We start from the raw sequence: 20,988 nt of genomic DNA, 5'->3' as shown, positions 1-20,988 counted from the left end.
GTTCTAAGGTATGTAACTTCATCTCTAATCTATTTCTAGTTGAATTTTATTTGCTAAATTGCTCTAGATTTTGAAAAGATAAAGATGCACCTATGGCCATGATGTTTTAAGACAATGTAGATGCAATTATATCTTATTTATTATACGGAAGTTTCAATTAGTAGCTTATGGTGGAAAGTGTCTTTATTATTGATTTACATTAGCTATAGGTTTGAGCATATTTATTTTTTAATTAATTTAGCAAGCTCCTAAATTGAAACTTTAGGTATGAGCATATTTATTTTTGATTTATAATGCATTAGAAAAATTAGCTATGATATTTAGGTACGTTGCAAGCTCCAATTATATTTTTATATTTTAATTAATTAGCATGCTCCTATATGAAAACTTTAGGTATGAATGTATTTATTTTGATTTTTAATGAATTAGAAAATTTCTCCATGATATTTAGGTATGTAGTAAGATCCAATTATATGTTTTATATTTTATTTAATTAGCAAGCTACAATATATAAACTTTATATATGAGTAGTTTTTTATTTTTACTTAATTAGTCCTACAAAAGGGTTTAATAATAAAGAAAAATTCTAGGGATGGCACCAACAAATACTCATTGGAAGAGTACGCGAAAGCATATAAAAGGCAGCTCCTCCAACTCGGGCCAATTGCCGGTAGGAGATGACGAGGTAATTTATTTATTGGTGATCGCAAAATTTTCTAGATGTTATGAATTTGGATTTACAATAATGATATAATTGTAGATGGACAGAAGATGGATGTACGATGCGAGCCGTGTTAGTGCAGAGTACAAGAACAGCGTGGATTGTTTTCTGGTACAAGCTGCGACGCACAAGTCAAATACATAGTCTCAATACATATGTTGTCCATGCGTCGATTGCGAGAACAAGAAGCAGTTTTCCACCACCCAGCAAATATATTCCCACTTGATGCCAAGGGGCTTTATGCCTGGCTATACTCGTTGGACCGAGCACGGTGAAGCTGAGATCGTACAGGAAGGGCAATACATTGGCAGAGAAGACGAAGACTTGTGCACCGATATGCCGGCTGACGAATACACCGATATGCCACCTGCCGGAGATACGTTGGTCAATGATGATCTAGAGGAGATGTTGGCCGACGCCGACGCCGATGATCTGGAGTAGATGTTGCGCGATGGGGAGGGGAACTTCACCAATGAAAGAGAGTTCAAAAGTTCCAGCGTATGGTAGAGGACTCTAAAATACTGTTGTTCCCGGGCTACGAGAGGGAGCACACAAAGTTGCGTACCGTACTTTCACTGCTACAATTGAAGGCAAGCAACAGGTGGTCTGATACAAGCTTCACAGAGTTGTTACTGTTCTTGCAGAAATTGCTTCCAAAGGGAAATGTGCTGCCAGAAAACACATACCAGGCCAAGTAAGTTATGTGCCCATTGGGGTTGGAAGTGCAGAAAATACATGCATGTCTAAACAATTGCATGTTGTATCGCAGAGAGCATGCAGACTTGGAAGTGTGTCTCGTCTGTGGTGCATCACGGTACAAGCGTGATCGTGATGCAATCGCTGATTCTACGGAGTAGAGAAACATCAATAGGAAATACAAGGAGCCCTTTGCAGAAGATGTGAGGAATATAAGATTTGGGTTGAGTACGGATGGGATGAATCTATTCGGCAACATGAGCAGTAGTCATAGCACTTGGTTTGTGACTCTATGTATCTACAACCTTCCTCCTTGGTTGTGTATGAAACGCAAAAACATTATGATGCCGGTGCTGATACCAGGGCCGAGGCAACCTGGCAATGATATTGATGTACCTGAAACCATTAATGGAAGATCTTGTAATACTGTGGAACGATGGTGTGCAGGTATTGGATGAATTCAAACGAGAGAACTTCACCCTACGCTCAATGTTGTTCGTAACAATCCAGGATTGGCCTGCCCTTGGCAACCTATCGGGCTAGACTGTCAAAGGCTACTGTGCATGCGTGCATTGTTTGGATGAAACAGAGAGCTTGTGGCTGAAGAATAGCCGAAAAATGATGTACCTAGGTCATCGTAAATTTCTTCGTAAGAATCACCCATACCGCAACAACATGAGAGCTTTTGATGGGAAAGTTGAGACTCGATCACCTCCTAAGCATCGCACTGGGAGACAGGTATATGACGTGGAAAATGGACTTAGGGTTATCCTTAGAAAGGGATGCAAGAGTACACCGGTTCCGAAAACTAATCTTAGAGCTCCTATGTTCAAAAAGAAATCTATTTTTTTATGACTTAGCTTATTGGCCGGATTTGGTGGTTTGACACGCAATTGATGTCATGCATATTGAGAAGAATGTGTGATAGCTTGATTGTTACATTACTAGACATATTTGGCAAAACAAAGGATACACTCCAAGCACGGAAGGACCTGAAATGTTTGAAACTCAGACAGGATCTACATCCCGAAGATATGGAACAAGGCGATAAATATCTTGGTCCCGCTAGCTACAGTATGAGCAAGGTGGAGAAAATTGCAATGTCCAAGTGCTTGCATGGAATCAAAGTTCCATCGGGTTACTCCGCCAACATAAAGAGACTAGTAAACTGAAAGATTTGAAATTAACTGGCATGAAGTCTCATGATTATCATGTGATGATGACACAGATGCTTCCAATTGCAATTAGAGGTATTCTGCTGTCGAAGGTCCGAAACCCAATCATAAAGCTGTGTTTGTTCTTCAACGCGATATCACAGAAGGCCATCAATCCGACCAAGCTAGATAAGCTGCAGGAAGACATGGTCGAGACTCTATCCTAGTTTGAGGCGGTGTTCCATCCATCGTTTTTTGATATCATGGTGCATCTCATTGTTCACATTGTGAAAGAGATACGGATTCTTGGTCCCGTGTTTCTGCATCAGATGTACCCTTTCGAGAGGTTCATGGGAGTTCTAAAGAAATATGTTTGTAACCAAAATTAGCCGTAAGGCTGCATGGCCGAGGGCTGGGGAACCGAGGAGGTCATTGATTTCTGCGTCGACTACATGAATCTCAAATCGATTGGTGTGCATGTATCTCGCCATGAGGGGAGGCTATAGTGGAAAGGGACAATAGGTGCAAACTCATTCCGCACTAGCGACCCCATTTCATTCACGCAAGCACATTTCGCAGTTCTACAACAATCAGTTGTAGTGGACCCATATGTGGAAGAACACCAGAAGATGCTACACACCATAAACCCAGGGAAGTCCGATGTTTGAATAGCACGAGAGCACCGAGATCATTTTGGCACCTGGTTATGTAGACAAGTGATGTATAAGTAGATAGAGTGTGCTCAGTTGATTGTGTTGGCTCACGGACCGTCAACTACAATCCTCACATTCCAAAGATATGACATAAATGGCTATACATTTTATACGAGAACTTAGGATAATAGGAGCGCCAAGCAAAATAGCGGTGTCCGTATAGATGCCTACGACTGCAATGGAAATAGGGAGACCTACTACGGATTCGTAGAGGAGATCTGGGAGGTCGACTATGGAGTGTTAAAGGTTCCTCTTTTTCGGTGCCAATGGGTCAGACTCCCAAGAGGTGTGAAGATTGACAAGTACGGTATGACTACAGTGAACAAAAACTCGTTGGATACAGAGAAAAACCATTCGTACTTGCGAACGATGTTATGCAAGTCTTCTATGTAAAGGACCCAGACCCGGCTAACAAGGAGGAGCGCCACGTGGTTCTTCAAGGAAAAAGAAGGATTGTTGGAGTGGAGAATGTTGTTGACAAGGAAGACTACAATCAATTCGATGCACTACCTCCTTTCGGAGAGGACGTCGACCTAGGTCCCATGGAAGACACCGACGAACCTTCCAATGTACGCCGTGATCATAATGAAGGGCGAATTGTTAAGACAAAGTAGCTAAATTGTATTAATTACTATGTATGAATTTGTTTTAGATGCAATTAATATACCTCACTTTTGTTATAGAACCTTCAGTTTCTAGTTTATGGTGGAACATAATTTTGGTATATAGCAAGTTCAAATTTAAATAAATATGTATTAGGATTTTAGGTCAACAGAATGTTAATAAGTATAGATAGTACACAATAAATCAAAATCACTTGAGTAGCGTAGCGGTTTGTTCGGTCTTACTTATGCAAGTCATGGGTTCGAATCTCTTCGCACGCGCGTGAAACTTTGAAAAAAATTTGCACCCCAAGCCACCAGCATGGAAAGGGGTTTCACTGCTGGTGGACATATTAGGCCGGCAGTGAAATAACTTTCACTGTCGGTGAAGTTTTTGGGCCGGTAGTGAAAGTACCCTTTCACTGCCGGTCGTCATATTAAGCCGACAGTGAAGGTACCTTTTCACTGCCGGTGCTCAAATTGAGCCGAGGCAGTGAAAGTACCCTTTCACCGCTGGTGCTCGAATTGAGCTGGCAGTGAAAGCCTTCGCCTATATTATATTGCTCGACACCCACCCTCTAACACTTAGAAAAATTGAGCCCTACCCCAACGCCGCCGTCCCTGCCGCATCCTCCTCGACTTCGCCGTCCCCGGAGCACCGCCGTCCCCTTCCCCGGAGCCCCCTCGTCCCTGTCCTGGAGCTGAGGCCGCCATCTCCATCCCCTACACCACCGTCCCTCATGCCCCCATCCCCTACACCACCGTCTCCGTCCCCTACACCACCATCTTCATCCCCTACACCACCGTCCCGCTCGTGCCGCCATTATCTGCACCCGCCCGCCTCGCCGACAGATAGAGCAAAGGTAAATCCCCCGCCCTCAACAATCTGGATGCATGGTTTTATTGCTCAGTGATGATTAAGTTCATTGAAATCGGACTAGATAAGTGAGTACAATAGATAAGGTCTTGTTAGTTCTCTGATTGCTAAAGGCATAGGCAGTAACTGGTATTTGAGCTTTGTTTCTGTATGATCGGTTCATGTATGTCGATCTTGAGATTTTGTTGGTTTTAGCTTACTGCCTAATTTGCATTAAACTCCTGGACATGAGTTGATGTATGATAGAGCAGTAGGTTGATGATTCTGTGTCTGAGGCTTCAAGCTCCTGCTATTCTGTTGCGCAGACAGCTTCTTGTTATACAGGAGCTTCTTTCTCTTCCAGTGTTTAGTCACTTGTTCAGTAACTCTGTCGAGGATGTTGTAGTATTTCAGAGAATTGTTTATCAAGATCTTCTAGCTGTGTATTTGGTTCAAAGGAAGCAAACAGAATGCCATAATGCTCATAATGCCATAATGCTCATAATTGCTTTGATATTTGGTTTTGCGAAAACCAGTTGACATAATGCCATAATGCTTAGCCTCATACATTAAATGCTCTCTATGGAGAAGCAAATATTTCTTTTGAAATACAATAAAATAGTGGCGATGATGATATGGCTCAAGGCCGTATTTCTTTATTACTTCTAAGACTTTAGTACTGATTACACGGCGGCGAGCCTGGAGCTTAGACGACGCTGCAGTCGATCAAGCGTGACCAGGTCCAACACTCTACCACCATCGGGCCCCCCGCGTCCCCGGATGTACACACGCCAACAGTCGACAGTGCGGAGACGCGGTCCTCATCAGGAGAGAGGAAGTAGAGGTACAGGTAGAGGGATGCTGGACTGGCTGAACTCGACGGACTTTTCAGGGGGTGACCTGTGAGAACTATTATGTACATATGTGTGTTTGTCGATGCCTATGACTTAAAATATGTGTTCATTACTGTGTATTAATGAGGTGCATTTATTATTTATTTACTTTAAATATATATATCATTGTATGCATGTATTGAGAGAGAGACGGAGAGATCGAGGAGTGATAGGGAGTACAGAGAGGACAGAGAGAGGGAGGAGGGGAGGGAGAAGAGGCAAAACACTGCTGGTTGAATCTTTCAGCCGGCAGTGATTTCAGGTTTATCGCTGCCGACTGAATCCTTGAGCCGGCAGTGATAAGGCTCTTCACTGCCGGTCCACCTAGCCGGCAATGATAGTCCACGACTATCACTGTCCGTTGCCCACCGCCGGCTCTAAAACCGACAGTGAAGGTGGTCTTGGAGCCGGAAGTGAATGGAGTTTCTACAGTAGTAGTGTCTGTGATAGAATCGTGTCGTGTCTGATTGCTACATACCTTAGACGATTTTTATTATAATCCACCTGTGGCAGTGTTGGAGATGGGTGTAATGTCGACTCATCTAAAAGATTATAGACGGTTTTTATATAAAACCATATATGATCTTATATCACTGACAATCTTAGAAAAATGTGTCTGTGACATGCACATACATCAATCTTACATCACAGATAGTTTTGATAGAAAACCATCTGTAGTATATAGTTGATCCCGTTTCGCGACCCAAATGTGGCCCAAATAACTAAACCCTAACATTCCCCTTTCTCTCTCTCAATCACTTCCTCCCGACCGAGCAGCCCTCGGTGTTTCTCCCATTCTCTATCTTGCTTCTCTTGGCCTGATCCCCTCACCTCTCCTTCCTCTCTGCAGATCCACGACCCAGATGGTGACCGCCCGTGCCACCAGCTCCTGCGGCTATGGTCGGCGTCAACGGCAGCACCAGCGGTGGGGGCGACGCAGAGATGAGCGGGTGGACGGGCCTCCACTCCTCCACCAAGCTCCTCGAGCAGGCCGCGCCCACCCCGCACTTCCCTACCGTCCAGGTGCGTGCTCCGTTTACTTCCCCGCCGAGTCTCTCCCTCGCCGCCACCGCCAATTCGGCGCATTTGCTTCCGCCCCTGAAGGGTTCGTTTGTGGCTCACGCAGAGGAACCTGGACCAGCTCGAAGCACTCTCCACCAAGCTCAAGGCCAAGACCATCTGCACTAAGGCGCCATCCCAGTCACTCTCCGCCACCAGTTAAATAGATCTCCGGGGCCCCTTTAATTAGCCCCGAGAGCATGTCTCCATGTCCCGTCTCCCAGTCACAAATGTATTGTAATGTGGTATTTATTGCAAATTTATTAGTGAGGATCTAGGTTTTGTTGGAAGCAGCATAGCAGGTGCAATGTACGGACGCATCAGTATGATTTACATAACCATCTATACCGCAGACCAGGAATTGTGCGTTTTCCAATTGTGAAATATGCAGATATCGTTGTTGTAATGTTGCAATTAACCATTCCCTATTGTGTTTCCTACAATAAGATGATTGGACTTTTATTCCTTTATCAAACAAACCATGATTTGCCCCACATCATTTTGATTCGATATAACCTAATCTGCCTCTGCGTTTGACATGGTGCCTTATGCCAAATAGACATCTAATTGATCAGAAAAATGCCTCAGTACAACTTTCTGCTCTGTTGCTCTATGCACTTCTGTGGCTTGCTTGTCATCATAAATTTGCAGGCCTTGAACATCACATCTTGGATTGCCTATGTGTGTAAATCGTGGCTCGATTTGATGTTTTGCAGACCACCTTTGAGGATGTTTTTTTGTCTGAAGCAACTACTGTCGAGGAGTACCTGCAGCAGGTGAACACTTAAATATCCTTTGTCACCTGAGTTTTATTGAGCATAAAGTAACATAATCTATGTTTTCAGCTTCATGAAATGGCAATAGTTTCATCCATCCAAGAAGCTCAAAAGGACAACTTGAGGAGTTTGAATGCAGTGCTGGTGTATACCATGTTTTGGCGAAATGGAGTATCACTTGGAGGGATGTGATCCTGCACTTTTTGGGGTATTTAGCTGTAGTGTAGGTAGCTGTAGTATGATCTGGGGCTCTGATGGTTTGAGGTAGAGAAGAGAAGCAGAGCTCTTTCTTTTTAAAGGTCATTATAATTTCAATTTAGAATCTACTTAGATACTGCCAGGAGATTCTTTGAAATTTCCAATATATCTGTTGTCAGATTAACTTAGAATACCCTGTTGCTCTTGTATAACTAAAAAGGTTGCTTCAATCTAATGCTCTCTGATAATTTTTTTTTGGGGGGGGGAGGGGGCAGCTAGGCAAGCTGTTTTTTTTTTTTTTGCCCTTTTACATAGATTACAGGTGGTTTTCATGAGAATCGTCTGTGGCTTAAAATAAAACGTCTATGCCTCCCATGTTACAGATGCATTTTTATCCGTTTGATACTTTTTTTAGATGGCCTAAAAATCTATTTGTAACAGGGTTTAAAATCGTTTGTAACAGACTTATATGTAGTAGTGAGAATCGATGCGGCTCATTTTGTATGAATAATCTAGAAGTCTTGGTTAAAATAAACCACATTTTCTTCGAACAGGGCAAATAAAAGACAAACTACATTGATTGCTGAAATTTTCATTTTCAACTCCAATTCATGAGCTATATCATGTGTCCAAACGAACTGTGGAAATATGAAGAAAGAATATTCCCGCTTTTAATGGTCGACCGTAAGCTAAAGCATAGTGCCGTGGTAAGGAAATTATAGCATATATGCTAGGTAAAATTTGCAATATAATATAACTACCCTAGTGTCGATGTAATAGGTAAAGAGTGCCTCACAAGATGAGCCTCGTGCTGCTAAGTGTCAGGCGACAGTAGGTATTGTCAAGATCATAGTCGTATCACGTGATCAAGGCAAGGCTCGTGCGACCAGCCCTTTAGTCGCAAAGTAAGATCCTATGACTAGTCCTTACTGGTCGAGGCTGGTCACAGAGTAGATCCTCACATAACCAGTCAAATCTCATTTAATGCTACTCACTAGAGTATTTTTCTTCCCTAAGTGCTTGCTTTTGGCGAAGCATAGTCGTGGAGCGGTGTGAAGTTACAGTGACCCTCCCGTAGCATTTAAAGTCATAGGATGGTCTAACGGATGAGCGTGACAATGTTCAGTGATGGTACATGGCATGCAGGACGACCAAAGCAGAGCAAACATGATAGGCTAGGGTAGTTGACTCCATCATGAGTAGATTGGCCACAGGGTTTAGCATGGTCCATTTGTTTGTTCATCTTTTCCCCTAATATATAAAGGAAAACTCTGCTTGTAAGGACAAGAGAACACACTTTATAACAAGTTCACTCAACTCATAGCACAATACACATGACGTATGGCTATTATTCCTCGGGTGGTTTGAAGCTTGATAAATCCTTATGTTCTTGGATCCAGTTCGAGATACATCCAATAGAAACGTAGATCAACGCGTCTGTCATCTGGTATACCCTGGATTCATTGTCAGGGATCATACCCTGATAGTTGGTGCGCCAGGTAGAGGCGCGTTTTTCGCATTTTCTGCGAGTTTGGAGGCTGTGTTGGGCTATCCACATCCAGATCCATGATGGCTACAGAATCCCGTTTCATGGACCCTGACCATCACAAGGTTTTCATCATGGGGTACGACCCAGATGAGTCTGGTGTACTCCAAGCGTGGGACACCAAGCCAGAGTCCGAAGACTTTGAGACCGAACGAGAAGTTTGCATGGCGGCCCACGTAGTGGAGGGCAATAATGACACTCATGCTACATGAACCGGAGGTGAGCCCCAGGCTGTAGGCCAAGAGGAAAACCAGTTCGGCACCAGGAATGGAGATGGTCATATATTGTCCCAGCAATAGCAATGCCACATGAAGAAACACCCGCATAAGGTAGAGACCTTGGCAATGGTGTCCTCCAGGCCATCTCACCGCACGTGGAGCACGAATGATGGGGGCTCCCCCTCACGATGTATCGTTGCTCCGCGATCAGCAACTCGACTACGAGACCAAGACCCCCGCGCAAAACTTACATACTTCACGAGTACTTCTCAGCCACCCGCCGGTGGCGGTACTAGAAGGGTCACCAATAGCACCGTGGCTGCACGACCTCGCCCTCTTGGTAGAGATCGCTCAATGCCAAACCATGGCAGCCGCCACCCCATCCACCATAAGGGATGATCGAGATGATGGCCGGCAGGGTTTGTAGTGGGCCCCGCGGTAAGATTAACTCCAGGCTCCCTTAGTGACATGGAGTATGAGGAGACCCCCACCACACTGGGATAGTCCACCTACTGACCTGTGCGACACGCTTTGCCACCGCGACCTTCGCGATGTAATCCAGGGCAAGAGGGCCACCCGGAAACAAGAGGACTGCTCCCGGCGAGATCAAGACAAGGGCAAGCAGCCCTATCACTCGCCTTCCCCCCATGGGGAGGCATCAGACTCCTCTGTTCCTTCGCTAGGGCTGCAGGACCGTCAGCTCTCTCCCGAGCACGTGCAGCAGCCCAACAGCGAGCGGCTCCCCGTTATGGGATGAAGTGCAATGATGTCTCTACCTGATTACGAGAGGTGCGTTGGTTGGACAAGTTCCAGCTAGTCCTACCTGAAAAATACGATAGCTCGACCAACCCATAGGAGTTCATGCAAATCTACACCACCATAGTGAGGTCGTGGGAGGTGATGGGAAGGTCATGATAAACTATTTCCCGACTACCTTGGCCAGTTAAGCACGGTCTTGGCTGATGAACCTCCCCCGCGGGTCAGTTTGGTCTAGAAAGACTTGTGTGATCGGTTCATTGCCAACTTCCATGGGACCAACGCCTGACCAGGGGTCGACGGTGACCTGTACTAGGTCAGGCAGTGGCATGGCGTGTTGCTGCAAGAATACATCTGGTGTTTCACCAAATGCTGGAATACCATTCCAAACATCACGGGCGAGTCAGTGGTCATAGCGTTCCGAAGGGGGATCAGAGACCAGATGATGGTCGAAAAGCTAGCGACCAAGGAAGTCTAGATCACCACAGAGCTCTTTGAGCTCATAGACAAATGCGCACAAGCCGCCGAGGCCTGAGAGCACCAGATCAGTGTGAAGTCGTAGCAAACCTTCGACCAGCCCGCTTGTTCCAAAGGAGTCAGTCAGAAGGAGAAAAAGAAAAACAAGCGCAAGTTTGGACCGCCCGACATCATGGCTGTCAAGCAAACCAACCAACCGCGCCGATGCTTTGAGAAGAAGGATGGGAAAAAGGGCAGATGTTACTGCCTGATCCATCATATCGATGCCCACGACCTAACCGAATGCAAGGTCGTGCGAGGCATCATTGACCAACAGCTTAGGGAATGCAAGCCCAGGCGCAACGATGATGGGGCTAACCCCGACCAGTCAGCTTTGGGCTTCCAACAGGCCGAGCACATGATCCATCATATCTTTGGGGGCACGGCAACGTACTCCTCAAATAAGGAGTACAAGTCGGTGGTCTGCGAAGAATGTTCGACCATGCCAGGCCTGAGTCCACGCCTGAAGTGGTTGGATGTACCCCTCACATTCAGCCAGACGGACCACCCCACATACGTTAAGTGCCCCTGTTGTTACCCCATTGTCGTCGAGCACACGGTACATAATCTCCAAATAGGGCGTGTGCTAGTCGATGGAGGGAACTCCATCAACCTCCTCTTCACCAACACGTTGGACGCCTTGCAGATCCCAACAAGTGTGTTGAAATCGTATACTTCCTTCTTCAGAATCACCCTTGGCTCTTTGGCCAAGCCGTTGGGGCAGATCGAGTTGCCTATCACCTTTGGCTCGCAAAGCAACTTCAGGACTTAGAAGGTTCTATTTGATATGGTGGACTTCGGGACCGCTTACAATATGATCCTAGGGCGACCAACAATGGCCCAGTTTATGGCCGTCGCCAACTATGTGTACCAGGCGATCAAAATCCCTGGTCTCAAAGGAGCCATCACTATTTTGGGCTATCTAAAGATGGCCTTGCACTGCGAGAAGAGGAGCCTCGACATGGTAGAGCTAACTCCCAAGTCGTAGCCAGAGAATACCGAGCCTAGTGGTCGCCCGGTGAAGGTCCATGTTATTGTCAATCCCGATGATCGGCTCAAGGTAGTTTGCCTGAACGACATTGACCCATCCAGGATGGTCCAGATAGGGGCCAGCCTGGACCCTAAATAGGAACTCATGCTATCACTTTCCTCTAGGTGAACGTGGATGTCTTTTCTTGGAGTCCGTCTGATATACCTGGAGTCCCTAGGGACGTGATCAGGCACAAGTTGTCTCTATGACTTGGCGCATGACCTATCAAGCAAAAGGAGTGTCAGTTTGCACCTGACAGAAAGGAAGCACTTCACGAGGAGATCTACAATCTCATAGAAGTAGGCTTCATCCGAGAGGAACAGTTCCTAGAATGGCTGACTGACCCCATAATGGTCCGAAAGTCTAATGGTAAGTGGAGGATATGCGTCGACTTCACTGACCTCAACAAGACGTACCCAAAAGATCTTTTCCCTCTACCCCAGATCGACCAGCTTGTTGACTCAACTGTCGATAGTGATCTTCTAAGCTTTTTAGATGCTCGTTCAAGGTACCATTAGATTAGTATGAATAGGGTAGATGAGGAGAAAACTACTTTTGTAACGCTCTTCGGAGTCTTTTGCTATGTAAAAATGCCTTTTGGCTTGAAAAGCGCCGGTGCCACTTACCAGTGATGTATCCAGCTCATCCTTCGACCACAGCTCAGTAGAAATGCTGAGGCATATGTTGATGACGTAGTCTTAAAGAGAAGAACGAAGGATGATCTGGTCGCAGACCTCTAGGAAATGTTAGACAACCTTCGAAGGTATCGTATGAAGCTGAACCTGGAGAAGTGCACATTCGGAGTCCCATCATGGAATTTTTTGGGTTTCCTCATGTCCAGTCGAGGAATAGAAGCAAACCCAAACAAGATCAGAGCTATCGACCAAATGGGATCCCTGACTAAGTTGAAGGAGGTCTAGAAAATAACAAGGTGTGTAGCAGCTTTGAGCAGGTTCATCTCGAGGATTAGGGAGAAATGATTGCCACTCTTCAAGCTCCTAAAGAAAAGTGACCACTTCCAGTGGACGCCAGAAGCTGAGGTGGCCTTCCAAGATCTCAAAATGTACCTCTCTTCCCATCCTATACTAACCGCAACCTAACCAGACAATGAGCTATTGCTCTATGTTGCAGCTACCCCACAGGTCACGAGTGCAGTTCTGGTCATCGAACATGAGGGTCTTCAGCGACCAGTGTACTACGTCAGTGAAGTCCACCATGACACAAAGGCTCGGTATCCACAGGCACAAAAACTGCTATATGCCATACTGATGGCCTCTCGCAAGCTCAGGCACTATTTCAAAGCCCACAAAATCAAGGTAATCTCCTCGCTCCCAATTAGAGAAATCCTCCACAGTAGGGATGATAGGAAGAACAACAAAGTGGACAGTAGAGCTTGGGGAATTTGATATTCAGTTCATCCCCTGAACGACTATCAAATCCCAAGCACTAGTTGATTTTGTGGCTGAGTGATCCTCCTTTGAGCACGAGCAGGAACAACAACCAGAGGTAGACGAGCATTGGACCATGCACTTCGATGGGTCATTTACGCTGAAGGGAGTGGGATTGGAGTGGTCTTGACCTCACATACTGGCAACACCCTCAGGTACGTGGTTCAGTTATATTTTTATGCCATAACAATGTTACAAAATATGAGGGACTCTTGTCAGGAATGAAAGTGGCCTCCACACGTGGTATAAAGCACATGCTAGTGAAAGGGGACTCGCTACTGATCGTAAACCAAGTGCGAAAGGAATTTTAGTGCTCTGAAGTGAGAAAGATGGAGCAACGCTTTATCAGTTTCGAGGTTAAGTATGTCCTGCGTAGGGACAACTTCCTCGTCATTTCTTCTCGCGCACCTGTCCAGGTCAGAGTCTTTGAAGAAAGACTCACATGACCATCCACCGCGATCTTGGGCCAAGGTGAAGGGAATGCTCCTCTTGGAAATGGAGCACCTGAGGTAATACCTTTGGAGGCAATGCCTCCTTTGGTGCAGTCCTTGGGCGGCCATCATGTGGTCACCCAGCTTGATTCAGGTACAACCTAGATAGATCAGATCTTGACATACCTTCATAATCAAGCGATCCCTAATGATGATGCATCAGTAGAAAAGGTCACGTGGCAAGCCCACTGATACTCACTGGTAGAGGGATGCCTTTATTGTAGGGGAGCAACTGCCTTTTACTGAAGTGCATCACTCAGGAAGAGGGGAGCATGCTGCTCTCTGATATCCATGAAGGCATATGTGGTAGCTATGCTTCATACCGCACTATGATCGAAAATGTGTCCCGATAAGGATTCTATTGGCCCACAACCCTCTAGGGTTCTTGCAAACTAGTGAAACAATGCGAGCCGTGTCAGTACCATGGCTGATAGACTAACCTACCAGCTCAACCACTACAAACCATACCACTCTCTAGGCCTTTTGCTGTCTGCGAGATTGACATTGTGGGACCATTCCCCAAGGCCCTGGAGGGGTCGAATTCCTATTCGTGGTAGTGTGGTTTGGCAGTCCAAAATGCATACTCACGGACAACGAGAGTCAGTTTATCAGTTGTGCTTTTAGAGACTACTATGAAGAGATCATGACAAAAATATGCTACGCATCTATGGCACACCCCCAGAGCAACGAGCCAGTCGAAAGGGCAAACGGGATGGTACTGCAAGGGGTCAAAACTTGAGTGTTTGATCGACTTCAGAGCTACTTGAGACACTGGGTGGATGAACTCCCCATAATACTCTGGTCACTGCGAACGACCCCCAGTAGGGCCATAACCAAAACTCTGTTCTTCTTGGTCTTTGGCGTTGAAGCAATGCTCCCCTCTGAGATCATTCTCCAGTCTCCTCGAGTAACCGACTACTCAGAGGATGACTAGGTGGCTCTATGAGAGGATGATATAAACCTGATTGAAGAGTTCCGCGATCGCGCTTTAATCTGAGTATCCCAGTACCAACAGTCTCAGGCGCTACCATGACCGCAAGGTGTAGGAGCGGACCCTGGTCATAGGCGTCCTCATCTTAAGGAAAATCCAGAATAAGGCAGGTCAGAATAAGCTCTTCCTCAAGTGGGATGGGTCCTACACAGTGGTCGAGGTTACCCAACCTAGTATAGTCAAGCTAGCTATGGAGGACCGATCCTGAATTGCATAATTCTTGGAACATAAATCAGTTGCGAAAGTTCTATGTGTAGGGCTACTCGAGCAGAGCTTGTTTGTCTATTTTTGCAGATCTCCCGAACAAGACCGCACTACCCTCAGCTTGTAAGTTTTTCCGATTCAAATACCATACGCTCTGTTTTGCAGGATCTCCCAGACAAGAAAGGTCTCCCATCGGCTTGTAAGTTTTTCTGATTCAGAATTTAAACCATCTGGTCAGTAGCCACGAGAGCAGTTTAGGATTCCTTTTCTTGCTTCTAGTCTTTTGTGCCTAGTCGCTCATGTTGTGAGTACCAAATAGAGGGAATGAATGAAAATAGATGCTCGCGCAATATCCGGAATATGGGCTGCCGAGGGATAATGACCACGAGGCCACAAGTCCTAACTCAGGTCAAGTGTTGGTCACCATCTAAGAGCTTGTCATTCTAAGGGCAGTCCTGGACACCACAATCCTAGGTAGCAAACGGTATGGAAATCCTTGATCCCCTCTAAGAAATAACGAGCCTAATCACCACATGAACATAGGGAAAAGTTATACAAAAGCAAGTCCTTATATTATAAGGTGATTGCTTGGGTATAGCTCAAGGACTAGTTCTAATGATTTTTTTTAGTGTCCCCAGGATCCAAAGAGGCCCCTCAGCGGGTCAAACTGGACGGTCCAAAGGAGGGAGCAAGCGGCGTACAGAAATGAGTCTGCATGGTCGCCAAGCTCCGTTGTGGTCTGCTGAACACCACCAAAGCCTGCAGAAACTACCAGAGCAAGGTTGAGGTCGGGGAAGTGATTGCTAATGCAGGTAAGGGCAAGGCAGGCGCCAGAAACTATGACCTCAAAAAGGTGGTCACCGATGGTATCTCAAAGCCTCTGCTCATGGTCACCTGCCTCCTCGGGGGCTGCCAAAAACTAGTCAATATAACCAGTCATGGTATACTCGGGGTTGGGCGGATATGAACGCCAATGGCCTGAAGCAGCGAGTCAAAGGGGGTGAATGCCCGACTAAGGCAATCATAAAAATATGTCCGCCGCTAGTCATTTTCTCTCATCGTCTGCTCCAAGTCCCTTTGTACCGCGAACAGTTCCTCCTGACAAGCTAGTCAAAAACAGGTCGCAGAGCACGCAGGGATTAGCTAGTTGGGAATTGCTCGACTAGCCTAAGACTACACTTGGTTTAGTATGTGGCAAGACTTTCGCACCACTAAGATCTCTCTGCAAGTTCCTCTCGCTCGATCGTGAACCCAAGTTCACACTCGGCCACCACTTCTTGACTGCGCTGGTCATTGGTGTCCTCGATGGCTGTGGTTGTGGGCTCATAGCGAGCAAGAGGTTTGGACAGATCAAGGACTCTACGACCACAACAATGACACAAGCCCATCAGGGAAGCAAAATAACTTCATTCAAGGTATGATACATGCCTAAGTTGCAACATGATAATTACTCTTCGATAGTCTCCACCCAGAAGAGATACCCTACATACTTCACTGCCCCTGGCACTCCGCCTGCAGCTTTGCCTTGGCTTCAAGACTGATGGCCATGACCCCCTCCCTGATGGCCTCAAGGTTGAAGTTGGGGTTGCAACTTGAAAGTGCCTAGAGGGGGGGGGGGTGAATAGGCTTTTCTGAAAATTAAAACTAAAACAGCGGATTAAATCTGCCGGATACTCCGGTGAAGGTCAGATACTCCGGTCTGGTCCAGAGTATCCAGTCTAGTCCGGAGTCTCCGGTCTATACAGGAAATCAAGAACAACTATGAATTAAAGCGAGCAGCTAGAATCTAAAGTTGTAGCTAGGTCTACTAGTTATCACAAAGCTAAAATAACAATTGATACTAGTAAGATGATCACTAAGGCAATTTATATGAAGAATCACAACTTCACATGATTAAGTAAATTGCACAAATAAGAACGCGAGAGATTATCCCGGAGTTCGGCCACCTCACAAAGAAGTGCCTACGTCTCCGTTGAGGATCTCACAAATAGCCGGATCTTTTCCAACCCTATCCTCTTCTAGCGACCACAAAGATCAAGCTAGAATTTCCTTACTCAATTTGAAGTTGATTACAAACTTCCCGTGGCACTCCACAAAGTTTGGGTGCTCTACGAGCGATACCTTGCCGTCTAGAAGCACGAAGCTTCAAGAGTAAAGATCACAGCGAATGCTCGAGGAAGAACTCAATGCTCAAGTGGCTTAAACTCTCTACAAACCCAAACTCACTAAATTTTGCAAACTATGCACTAGAGGTGGTTGGAGGGACTTTGAATGCTCTTAAAGTGCTCAAGGAGTCTAAAGTTCATCAGCAACAGCAAGCCTTAAATGCCATGGGGTGTGGGAGTATTTATAGCCCTCTCTCAAAAACTAGCCGTTACTGTTCTGTCAGACCTGACCGGAGTATCCGGTGAACACCGGAGTATCCGGCCCCAAATCCAAAAACGGCGTCAAAACGGTCACAGAACGTGTTAGAACTAGCCGTTACAATTCTGTTAAGTTACCGGAGTCTCCGGTCCTGACAGGGCTTTCAAAAAGACTAAGTCCGGAGACTTGCCGGACCCTCCGGCCTCTCCAGGTACCGGAGTATCCGGTGAACACCGGAGACTCCGGTCTTTTTATCAAAAAGAATAAATGCTAACTGAGACACCCCTGCCGGAGTCTCCCTCGGAAACTCCGGTTAAAACTTTTTCTCTACCGGAGTATCCGGTGAACACCGGAGACTCCGGTCTTTTTAATAAAAATAAAGACTTAACCGATTGACCTCTGGCGAAGTCTCCCTCGGGGACTCCGGCCTTAAAACTCACCAACTACCGGAGTATTCGGTGAACACCGGAGACTCCGGTCCTTTTTTAACAAAAATAAATCGGAATCGAGCACCCTCTGCCGGAGTCTACCTCGGAGACTCCGGACTAAATACTGAGTACCGAAGTATCCGGTGAACACCGGAGTATCCGGACTCAGTGAACTTTGCAGAACTAACCCGGTGTCTGTGGGTGAGTGTGTCTCTCAACTTGTTGGTTCTAAAGGATATCTTGAGCATTGAGACACTAATCAAGCAATCAAATGCAACCCTCTTAATAGAGCGGCTATCCTAGACTCAATTTCAAAAATAAAAGAATTTAAATCCTATTGAGTACTCTTAGTTGCTTCTCCTTTCTTTTCGACGGGCATCAAACGTCATATGTCTTCTCAACTAAGACTTAAACATGTTCATGACTTAGATAAACATATTAGATCCTTAATCGTTTTGTCATCAATAAGCCAAAACCCACTTAGGGGGCCTAGATGCACTTTCACAACTGTGGTACCACTGGAGCGCGTACCATGTTGTGTCTTTCACCGCCTTCACAATGTCCTCCGTTGCCTGCATCATCAGGATGCCCGAGAGCTGGGTGAACTTCTCCGCTAATACATGGATGGCGTAAGCCCAGCCCTACACGAACTCCTCCTTTGGCTCATTTTCTTCCAGCCCAATGCTCCTTAGAGGCCCCCACATTGCCATGAAGGCATCCTGTAGAAAGCCACACGTCATTTGCTCAACCTCTGGTAGCTTGCAATGATGAGCGATGAGCGCAGCCTTCTCCTCTTGAAGTACAACCTTCTCCCACTAAAACGTGACATTCTCCCACTGAAGTGAGCGCCTCACCTCTTTTTCTTCGGCCACCAACCTCTCCAAATCGGCGCATTTGTGGTCCACCGCCTCCTCAGTGATCATCTTGCTAATAGAAGCAGGGAGGCTGGCGACCAAGGAAAGTAGATTGGAGGCAAGAGCGGGCCCTACGAAAGTCTCAGCAGAAGCAGGGGTCACGATTGGTACTTCCGGTGTCGGGGCCACTGCAGGCTCGGGGCTTGAAATATCTAGCCTAGGTGCTGGGGGAGGGGTCCTGACCAGGGTAGAAGATCTGTAGCAACAATAAATTACGGAGTCACAAAAGGACTCAAAATACCTATGCCTACCAGGAAGGCTTACCACGTGGTTGGGAGTGGGGGTAAGCACAACTCTCGACCTTGCAAAGCTGTTGAGTTGACCGGGCGAGGAGGAGGTCATGTTCGCCATCAAGCCAGGAGTGGTCGGTGTCCCACGAGTGCGCTTGGGCTCCCCTACGGAAGCTGAATCCTTCGCCGACCTTTTCTCCCCTTAAGCGGAGGCTTGGCGTGCAGCCTGGTCACCATCGGCTAGCTCAAGGCAAGACTGATCGCTCCTCTGCGGGCCGATGCCACTCGCAGGACCTCCACCCAGGGTCGACAATGGACCATGAGCTATCTGGTCGGCCCCAGCTGACTCAGGGTGAGGCTGGTCGCTTCTCTGCTGATCAGCAGTGCTCATAGAACCTCCGCACATGGTTGGCATTTGGTTCCGGGCAGGCTGGCCATCTCTATGACCATATGGTTCGGAGGCACAACTAGATGGATTAGGAGGAGGCGGGGCCATGCTCTGCCGGGAGTCGAGATGGTGACCGCGGCGAATTCCTCTCCCTAAGGTGGCCAGATCGGAGACCTCTAGAACCTTGTCAATGATTGGATGTATAACGTCGACCTCAGGTAGGCCTTGCAATGGCGCCAATCGTGAAAATCTAAGTCTTGAAAAGGTTCAGGGGCGGAAATTTTTGAAGTACCAATTTACCCTCCCGCGCTGCGCTCTCTCCAACTGAGTGAGATCACACAGTGGGAGTGCACCGGCCGGAGGACCGTCATTCCTCAAGGAGGCCGACATTAGGATCCGGATCCACGAGTCAACAACATCGTCAGTGTGATCTTAATAATAGAAAAGACGTGAGAGGTCGCACACCCAAACAAAAAGGTGACACCAATGAAACGGCGATGGGGTTACCTGTGCCACTCTCTCGGGTGATATCGCTCGGACCAGACACCGGATGTGCTCACCACCGGAGAGGGCACAACTAACGCTTAATGAAGTCACGGATGACATCCGACCCCGTCAGCCTGGCTTCTCGAAGATGGCCAACCCGCTTGGCCAGGGTTAGTAACTCTAGGGTAGTCATGGGCGAATTCCCCCCATTGTCTGTAACATGCCCTGGCGCGTTTGGCATGCACTGGTTGTCCAAGAAACTGTTTGTTGTGAGGTAGAACCAATCCTCCCTCCAGCCCGACCGAGACGACTTGAGGCCCACCTCAATGTAGGATTCCACAGCGTCGTCGGGAAGGCAAAACTCATAGCTTCTGGTGGGTGGCCCAATCACCTACCGGCAAGTGTAGAAGAACCGAAAGAGGTTGAGGCACGACTCAACCCCGATGAAGTTCTCACACAGGTGAGCAAAGATGCTGGCATGAGAATGGAGTTGGGGTTAAGATGGAGGTAGCAGATGTTATAGAAGGAGATGACGGTGGTGAAGAACTCAGAGAAGGGTGGCACGAGGCCCACCAAGTAGAATGAGAGGAACAACATGATATTTTCCTAGCGGGGAGCGTGCGTGCTATCTCCGGCGTGGTACCCCGAGGAAAGGCGGCGGGTGAGCAGACTGGCATCGTACATCGACTTCGACCTCGCCTCGTCGCACTTGGATCTAGAGAAGGCAAGCCCGTTGCTGGCGCGCACCATCGGACGAAATGGAGGATGCGGCGAGGGCAAGAATGGAGACGGAGACGAAGGGGTCTGAGTGCGAAGTCTTGTAGGTTAAGGAAGATGACGAAAGGATTCGTGGGGAGCCGTGGGTACTCCAATTTAAAGGGTTGCCATGGTGTCTCAACTGTCTTGGGGTTGGATCCACACGAAATTTGAAGATGAGTACGTGGGGAACCGAAATTCCCTCGGGTCTGGTGGCGATTAATGTTTCTCTCTCCCACATCTTCCTCTTTCTCTCTCTCTCTCTTCGGTCATTTAACCTCCCCTCAGGATACGGTTTTCTGAGTCGATCATTAATGTGGACTGCGTCAATGGCCACTCCCTGGGCAAACTTATGATCACCTGGGGACTAAGTTGTGCGACCAGACCCGACCACGACCACGTGGCATGCATCAACCACTCCCTGGGCAAAATTATGATCACCTAGGCCCCAGGGGTGCAACCAGACCCATCCACAACCACGTACATGCGGCGACGATGAATCCCTATGGTGAACCATTAGTCCACCATATACACAAGGGAGCTTGGAGACTACT

At 47.0% G+C, this 20,988-nt stretch overlaps 1 long non-coding RNA gene across 1 annotated transcript; it reads left to right on the top strand.

Moving 5' to 3' along the window:
• Positions 1-6,350: 6,350 nt before the first annotated feature.
• Positions 6,351-7,910, top strand: LOC133893024 (uncharacterized). The gene is made up of 4 exons (XR_009904427.1): positions 6,351-6,658; positions 6,762-6,904; positions 7,411-7,470; positions 7,540-7,910. It is a non-coding gene; the product is annotated as an uncharacterized LOC133893024 (long non-coding RNA).
• The last annotated feature ends 13,078 nt before the right edge of the window (positions 7,911-20,988 follow it).

Source organism: Phragmites australis, chromosome 15, assembly GCF_958298935.1.
Source record: "Phragmites australis chromosome 15, lpPhrAust1.1, whole genome shotgun sequence".
Classification (NCBI taxonomy): domain Eukaryota; kingdom Viridiplantae; phylum Streptophyta; class Magnoliopsida; order Poales; family Poaceae; genus Phragmites; species Phragmites australis.
Note: the sequence above shows the minus strand (reverse complement) of the source record. Positions and strands in the feature narration are given on the sequence as shown.